We start from the raw sequence: 9,254 nt of genomic DNA, 5'->3' as shown, positions 1-9,254 counted from the left end.
GATTTCTCCATTTGTCTGAAAGACAGTATTAGATTGCTCGTAGAAAAAGTGGACTATGCTCATCTTACAAAAATGCAGTTTAAGGTTGGGATGAAGTTATTCTCTTTTATTTGGGGACAATCCTAAACTTGTGTTCCATTTAATTAAGAACTCTCTCAATTGGAACAGCATAAACTCTGGGGCTTCATCAGATCTGAGCTTTCAGTTGAGATGATCATTTTAGAATCTGGGGAGATAGATGGAAACCTACACCAGACCTTGTTGGCACAATCATGTCATTACCTAATAATTTCTTCTGCAGCAGCTTTGGCTACATGTGCTGCTTCTAACGCCTCAATGCTATTTTCTGGATGAGATTGAGATCGATGGATGGGGTAATGCAAATGAAGATAAACATTAAAAAAGTGCAGTGCATCGAGCTGTTTTCATTTTTTTAAGGGTAAACTGATTACTTTTGTTCCAGTTTTATAAGTTGATGGTCATTTTAAATATGTTTTCTTCTTAATACCCGTTGCTATCTTTCAGCTCCCATTTCAGTCTTATTTAGCAACTCAACTTCTCTTCAGGTAAACACATTTTGCCCATTTTATTTTCCTTAAAACCCATCTAATTGACTGAAAGAGAAGAAAGCTGCTTACATTGTTCTGCATTTTTTAATTTGTAATTTTTCTTTCCTTGTTTTGTTGGATCTTATGCTTTTGTACAAGTGATTGAAAAAGTTATGGAAATACTGAAAAGCATATTAAATTTTTTTATTAAAATAATAAATTGTAAACTTGTCCCTAAACTGCTTTATATTTATAAAAAAAAATCATAATTAAATTTTATCTAAAGTTTAAAGATTAAAACAAAAATTAAACCATTTTATTATTTTACCACATCATCAAATTGTTAACCCTTTTAACGGTCGTTTAAGATAAGTTACAAGTCTTAATTAATACGAAACGAAAATTACTGAATTAAATTTTTTAAATCGAGTGACCATATATTTATATAACTGAAACAAAAGTGATACATGTTTTTTTTAAACTAAAATGGTTTATATTCACCAGAAATCAACACATTAGCAACGGCACGAGAAGATCCAACACTGACACCAAATCAAAGCACATTTTTTTCTTTTCATCTTTCATTTTTATTTCATACAATATTTTACCTTCCTAGTGTGTGGGAGAAGAAACATAGTGCCTGGGTAAGCTAAAAAGATCATTTCCTTCAAATGGTGAAGTCCACTCATGAGAGCCTGCACTTGGAGAAGCTTCTACCGAAGCCACTCTGTCCTGCAAACCCACAATCGGTACAACCCTCCCATTCGGTGTCAATCTCATCGCTGGTTTAGCACTTAGTCCATTGGTATTAGGATAATACATGTGAGCACTCTTCAACGGAGATGTTAGTCCTAGCCAAATTCCACTAGGTCTCAGAGAAGAAGACAACCCCCCATCCAGGCTCCAATCAATATTGGTATAATCCAATTGTGCCATCGAGCAATCACTGCTCCAGTCAACTGGGGAAGAAGCTCCAGATGAATTTGTAGAACCTGAACCGGTGAAAAGTCCAAGTGAAGATGCAGCTGCTAGCGTTGGTGACGTACCTGTTCTACTCCATACACTATTTCCTCCGCTTGTTCCTGGAGAATCTCCTGGACTACTGCTGCCTGTAAAGTGCTGCTGCTGTGGATGGTAAAGCTGATGATGCATCTGATTTGAACTCCAGTTGTTACTTCTAGCTCTTGCAATATGGGGCATAAAGCCATTAGACTTTGTAATTTCAACACTACTGGTTGGATACATAAAGGGGGTCGATCCGGGAGGAGATGAGCTATACTAGCAGCTGAAAACTGCTTTGTATTTACAGATTGGGGTCGCTGCATCATTATAACCGGTTCCCTAATTGAGGGCTGAAATTTCTTAAAACCACTTTCAACGGCCATATTACGACTTTCTGTCTTTGCTGGTGGTGAGGTTTGCAAAGGTGATGCCAAGGAATAGGAAACCAAAGGATTTGATCCAGAATTTGGCCACCTTTTCTCAGCTGGCACTGCACTTTGTTGGGGTTTTGCCCATTCCAACTTCGGCTGTATTCTCTTCAAAGGCTGGAAACTTTTACTCACTAATTCTGAAGAGCTTCCCACTGTAACTGCTGCTTTTGCATAGTTGAAATCTTTCTCATTCCTTTGCTGTGTTGCAGTAGATAGATTTGGTTTTGGCCTAATGGATATGTTCTGACTACTTGAAACTGACAGCTTATTGTTACTAGCAGTCGGGGGATCACAAGTTTCTTCTGGCTTTGGTGGAACATGTGGGTCCTGCTTTAAAGATCTTAAGGATTCTGCTGCTGTCTCAAGATCACCTTCAGCAGCAACAACTGCTCTTTCAACCTCCTGCTTTGTGCACTTGTATCTGATTTCCATGTCAGCAATTCGTGCAAGCTCTTCTGATATGTCAATTTTCAAGTTCCCACCACCAATAGTTGATTCCTCGTGCTTGACTGCTTCTTCTTCACATCCTTCGAAAAGCCATGCCACAGATTCCTCCACTTTGCCTTCGTTGAAAATAAGAGCCATTGTAGCCCGATCATGTGAAAATCCCATTGCTACAAGCTGCTGAGCAAGTACTTCAAGCTTTCTCGACATGAGATAACCACTGCACTGCTCATGCAACTCCTGAGCTCGCCTCTCCTTCTGACGCTGATGTTTCCTCTCATTCTTTTGACGAATTTTTTCTCGCTTATCATTGTCAGCTCCTGGTATTATTTCCTGCCGGACAGGAAGATTTGATGCTTTCTCTTTGTGCTCTTCTGACTCACCTGACCAACTACCATTATTAGATATAGAATCATACTCGAGTCCAGCTCGAAGTGAGCCTCCCAAATTCTCATCTGCTTCATCTATGTTCTGAAAACGACCATTGCTTTGAAGAGGTGAAGCAGATGATGAGGGCACTGTTTCAATGTTATGGAATGTTCCCAAAAGTGGATCATATGCACTAGCCGGTACACCACTAACAGTATTAGCAGGCCCAGAAGGCTTTGAAGAAGCCTTCTGAGATTCCTCGCTGGATTTTTTATCTTTCAACTTAAACTTGGATGCAGGAGACATTGTTGTGGCTAATTGAACTCCTGAAAGGTTTAAGACAATAGTTTATAAAATCAATGATGTATGGAAAGTGTAAGCAGCCAACAAACAGCAAGTGCAGTGGTCATCGCATTTTGATTTTAATCCTCACAATTTTTTTATCAAATAAAAAAGATAGATTTCACAAATAAAAATGTGGTGAAATCCAAAAGCTCCAACAAGTAAATTTATTCGAGGAAACTACTCTGCTGTGACCAAAATTAATTATCTTGTGCGTGGACCGCAAGTGCATAACCGGCATTCAGTTAAAGAAGGCAAGTCAAATTAAAAATCAAGAACTACACACTGAGTTAACATGTTTCTTACTCAATGTGCACAATTACTTGAGAGGACATATTAACAGAGTATCAATGAAAGCACGCCATATCAACAGCGTATCATACTCCCAGACAATCTTCACAAGGAAAAATTCCCTTCGCAGAATATGACAATAACTACAATTTGAATCAATTAAAGAATTCAGAGAACAAAATAACAATAGAAAAGACTTTCAAAAACCCTTACAGACATAGTTTCTCTTTGTTTTGGTCTAATATGATTATGATCTCCAATTAGAAAAGATAAAATTTAATGAACTGATTCGAGCTCATTCCACGACTATAAATGTTACAGCTAGTGCCTAACTCTAGCATATCAGACTAATACATGATCCAGAACATTAAAATAAATGAAACCTTCATTGGTCTAATTTACTAAGTTGATGAATTTCTTTGTCCTCTTTATAAAGCTTCCTTACCATGCTTGAAAGTTCCCATTAGAACCCAACTCACTAGATTCAGATATTATATTCTTGGGTTGGCAATTGAATGAAAAAAATTCCACATACTTTTCTCTAGCATTGGGACTCTCCATTCAGAGAAACTTACAGAAATTGAAGCCATAACCAAAACAGGTAAACACTAATATTTGAGAGACAAGAAACAGGAGAAAAAAACTTTGGCAGGCAAATTTAGCTTCTGGTGGCTCCTTTTCTTCCACCTTTTAATATATTTTACAAAAAGAAAGGAAATAGATATGATCCTCATTCATGTTCAACAAACTAAATCCTAGCCCGTATGAATTGCAAGGCTTCTTGGGTCGGAAAGTCTTAAAAGAAAATAGCAGAATGGCAGCCATATGAATCACATGGCATTGCAAAGTCTTCCTACAGAGGACTACAATTCTGTAATCCAAAAAAAGAGGAGAAAAAAAATTATTTCGTTAGATAAATTAAAATTCACCCAAAAAAGATAGAATTCATAGATAAGATAAACTGCAGGCTAACACCCCGAATTTCTTTGAGATAAAGAACAGTCGCCTGCAGCTTTGAATTTTCCCCCCTAAAAAGCTCGAATTTTGGGTTAAAAAACAAGACGGGAAAGCTTCGATTCTATTTCACTGAATAATAACGCATGCATCTAGACACCATATTTCAACCGAGTCTATTTTCCTTAATCCAATAAAAAATATTCCAAGAAGCCAATTCAATCGAGAAATCACCAAAACATCCTAAAAGGGGAAGGAATTCACAATTCCCTCGACAGAACATCGCAGATTCGATAGAAATTTTGAATATGCATAAAGAATGATCCACGACATGATCAATCACACAAAACTTCTTAAGAAGAAATACTGAAATCCATAAAGTTCTTTTAAAAAAATTGAAGGAAAGAAGGAAAGGCATGAATCAAAGAGGGAGATGAGAAGGATGGAGATACCTGTGTAGAATAGAAAGGAAAGATGGATCGAACGACGGAGACTGAAGGATGAGAGAGTTGGATCATAAAAACAAAAAGGGAGAGAGATGTATTTCGAGGCCCAAACTGAATCGATAGATAGAATTAGGGTTTTGTTCTGTGAAATTTCATTTATAACCAAAATTCGTCGTTTATAAAGGAACCCCATTTATACCTAGCCCCTCCCCCCTCTTTTTCGTTCCTTTCTCTTGTAATATTTTATTTAAGTTAAATTATTACAATACATAATTTCATTTAAAATAAAAGTTAAATTATTACAATACATAATTTCATTTACTTTTTAATTCTATTCAATTCATCTTAAACAAAACTCGTTGTCTTTGTAATATTTTATTTAAGTTATTACCTTTTATACATTTTTTCATTTATCTTGTAATTATACTTTTTTATTTACGAGACACTTAACATCGTCAAATCACATTTTATTTAATTTAGTTTAATTTAAAAATAAATTAATATTATGTATTTAAAATTTTGATTTTGTTAAGGTAAATATCTAAAGTATATCATCTTTTTATCTAGGTATTTAAAATATTTTTTATTCAATTGGATATTTAAAATATGCAATTTTTTATATAAATACTTAAAATATTTTTTAATTAATATCATATGTTAACTCTAAATATCTAGATCAAAAGATTATATACTTTGATTATTTATTTTGATAAAAATGATTTACATATCTAAATAAAAAAATAATATACTTTGAATATCTATTTTTTTAAAATAAATCTTTAAAATTTACCAAGTATATATCATTAATTAAAATAATATTGGTTGAATTGATCTTCTACCTCTTTACTAAATTTTTTATTTTTAAAATATTTGAAGTTAGGTGTGTGATTGATTTTCGTTTCAATTCATTAATTTTGTCTAATTTTGCGAACTGGATCCCTATCATTTTTTTTTCAAAATACCTATTTGTAAAATTAAATATTCATTTTTATAATCCGTCGTGAGTTTCTTTAAGATCACAGGTATATTTAAGAAAATCAATTATAAGACAATTATTTTTCTTAATATTTAAAATAATATTATTAAAAGCATAAATTATAATTTAATTATTATTCCAAATTGAATCCCAAGCATACTTATGCTTGGATTTATTCTTTGAGACTTACAGATGCGGAGAGCATCTCAACCAAGAGATCGTATTCCTTACTCAACTAGTTGTTAAAGATTTGACTTCCTTGTAAAGTCTAAACTATCATATAAATAATATCTATATTTATTTAAATATATAGAATGATTTCAATAATAAAATAATAGACTAGTCTACAACGCATGTCGCATAACGTAATGTATATTAAAATGATGTACCAAAATATATCACTAATTAAAATATCCTTATTAAGTAAATAATAAAAGGTTTAATTATACATTTAATACTTATACTATCATTTTTATTTCGTTTTAGTACCTAACCTTTATTTTTTTCAAAACCATTAATGACAATGATGATGTGGCATGACATGTCATTTTTTTAATTTTCACATCATTTTTATTTTTCCGTTATTATTTTTAATCAATTTTATTCAATTAATTAAATGATGACACGTGTCACCAACTATGAGAATAAAATAAAAGAAAGTATCTTTGTTCTTAGCATGAATTATTGAACCTAGACCTCTTACATGAAATGCAAGACACTCAACCATTAAATTAAACTAGTCATTTATGTTAAATTTACCATTTTTTGTATATAGTTTGTATAATAATATCGCCACAAAATCAATATTTTCCGATGATTATAAAATTTGAATATATGAAACTTTAAATTAATGATCGAAAGTTTAGTCATTCAACAATAATGTGAATATATTTTTATTATCTCAAACTTAATACTTACTTATATCATTATTACGTTAAAGAACAATTTTCACTTTATTTGAAAATAAAAAATAATTAAATAAATACTTTTTTGTATTTTAAATCAAATTAGTCTAAAATGTTTATTTATAATATTATTAAAACATTTAAATATTTATTTTTTAAAAATATATATTAATTATTATTTAAAATAATATTATTTTAATATTTCTATTTAATTTTAACTAATATTGTACAGAACCAACTGATAGTTGGATACTAAACATATAATTTACCCTAAATTTAAATTATTTAAAATTAAATATATAATTTAAAAACAATAGTATTTTAAATAAATAATTAATTGGATTTAAAAAAAAAAATATTTTTATAATATTATAAATATTTTTTATAATTATTTCATATACTTTTTATAAAAATATATATAAATTATTTAATTATTTTTTTATTTCTAAATAATTGAAAAAATAGTTTTAAATTTAATAATGATATAATTAAGTATTTAAATCTTATAATCATAAAAAATATTGATTTTGTGGTGATATCGTTATATAAGTTAAATAAAAAATATGGTGAAATTTATCAAAATGACTAGTTTAATTTAATGGTTGAGTGATTTTTTTTCTCATGTAGGATACTCAAGATCAATTCATATTAAAAGCAAGAATGATTGCTATCTTTTTATCCCACATGTGGTGTCACCACCTAATTGGTTGAATAAAATTGATTAAAAAATACTGACAAATAAAAAAAGGTGATGTGACAATTAAAAAATAAAAAATGAATGTCATGCCACATAAACATTACCATCAATAAGGGTCAGCTAATTCTTCTACGGAAGATGCTCTCAATCTGGTGTTGGGGGCAACCTACTATCCTATCTCCCCTTACCCCATTACATATGGGAATAAGAGTCAGCTAATTTTTTAATTTTTAAAAAGTTAAAGTTTAAATACTAAAACAAAACAAAAGTCATAATTTAAGTATAAAATGTGTAATTTATCCTTTTTAATATTTATTAATAAGGATAATTTAACTAATGATACATTTCACTACGTTGCTTTAGTGGTACATTGCGGTATGTGACGTGTGCCGTAAAATTTTTCATAAAATAATATATTATTTTTCTTAATAAATTTGAAGTTAATAAATTTATATTTGAGTAATTATATTTGTAAGATATGTGTTTTGTCAATTGTTTTAGAAAATATACGAATAAATACTTTTCAAACTATTTAAAAAAATTCACATTTATATGATTTTATCATTAATTGTTTGTAATACTTGTTATATATTTTTTTACCTTTAATAAAGTCAATAAATTATTAAGCGAGACTTAAATTTTTAGTAAAATATTAATAAATATTAAATTAATTGAACCAACACATATCATCATATATATATATATAGATCATAGTACGTAATTATATTTTAAAAAATTAAAATTCATATCTACTTAATGTCTATGTTTAGAATATCATTATTTTCAATAACATTGTCTTTTTAAACGAATACAGTTAACATGTCAAATTCGTATAATAACAATAAATTTGTATTTCAATAATCTACTAAAGATTATTGTAATAAATGGTTGACTTTGTTTCAAAAGGTTCGAAATGAAAAGAAATATGGCCGACATAACCTCATCCGAGTCCTTTGTAAATCAACAAACGGTGAAAAAGAACTGGAAATGGTTATTAGAAGCCTTTGAAAGAATATACAAACTGAAAATATCTTAATTAACGGCTTATGTAACCTAACTTGGTTACATTGTTGTAAAACACAATCAATAAAATCCAAACAACCCCATCCCTTTTCCATCAATTCGTCTCCTGTACCTTACAAGCAGCACCATGTCTCATCCCACAGAGGTAATCTCCTGTACTTGGTTTTCTCCCTACAATGCCATTAAATTATCAAAATCTGTTTGCCTATTAGCTATTGAAAAGTACGTATATATATGAGTGAATATATGGAAGTTATTTTGCATGGACAGAACAATGAAGGGATGTCCATTCCTCGATTCGGAGGGTGGGAAGAGAAAGGGGCCACCAATTATTCAGTGGTTTTCTCGCGGGCTCGTGACAAAAGAAAGCAATGTAAGGTTGATGTTATGCATAACCTTGGGCACGACCACGACTCCGTTGCTCCGTCCTCGTCTCGAAAACACGACTCGGATTCCGGTCAAAACTCCAGAGAAACTGTTCCGGTATATATATATGCATATCATTTTGATTTCAGAAATAAATCCTTGTTTTAATTCTGGCTAAAACATTTAATGCAGAAGAAAAACAAGTTCTTCACCTGTATGGATTGCTGTATCAAGCCATGATCCCCATCAATGCTTTTGGCTCAAGGAAGAGAGAGTGTCATTTTCAATATAAGTTGTGGATTCAAAGAAGAAAAAAGGAGTGGTGGATATTTGAAGTATTTGGTTGGAGCTTTGCATTTAGTGCGAACCAATGTGATTGAAGCTTGATTTCTTTCTGTAGTTCCATACCAGATATTGTATATGTATATGTACTGATTACCAGATAAAATCATAAAGATTG

General features: G+C 31.0%; 1 pseudogene; it reads right to left on the bottom strand.

The window, feature by feature from the left end:
• Positions 1-1,078: 1,078 nt before the first annotated feature.
• On the bottom strand, positions 1,079-4,938 carry LOC120150111 (annotated as a pseudogene).
• Positions 4,939-9,254: the final 4,316 nt, after the last annotated feature.

This window comes from Hibiscus syriacus, unplaced genomic scaffold (genome assembly GCF_006381635.1).
Source record: "Hibiscus syriacus cultivar Baekdansim isolate YM2019G1 unplaced genomic scaffold, ASM638163v2 tig00002793_pilon, whole genome shotgun sequence".
In the NCBI taxonomy this organism is placed as follows: domain Eukaryota; kingdom Viridiplantae; phylum Streptophyta; class Magnoliopsida; order Malvales; family Malvaceae; genus Hibiscus; species Hibiscus syriacus.
This window is presented reverse-complemented; position numbering and strand designations above follow the sequence as displayed.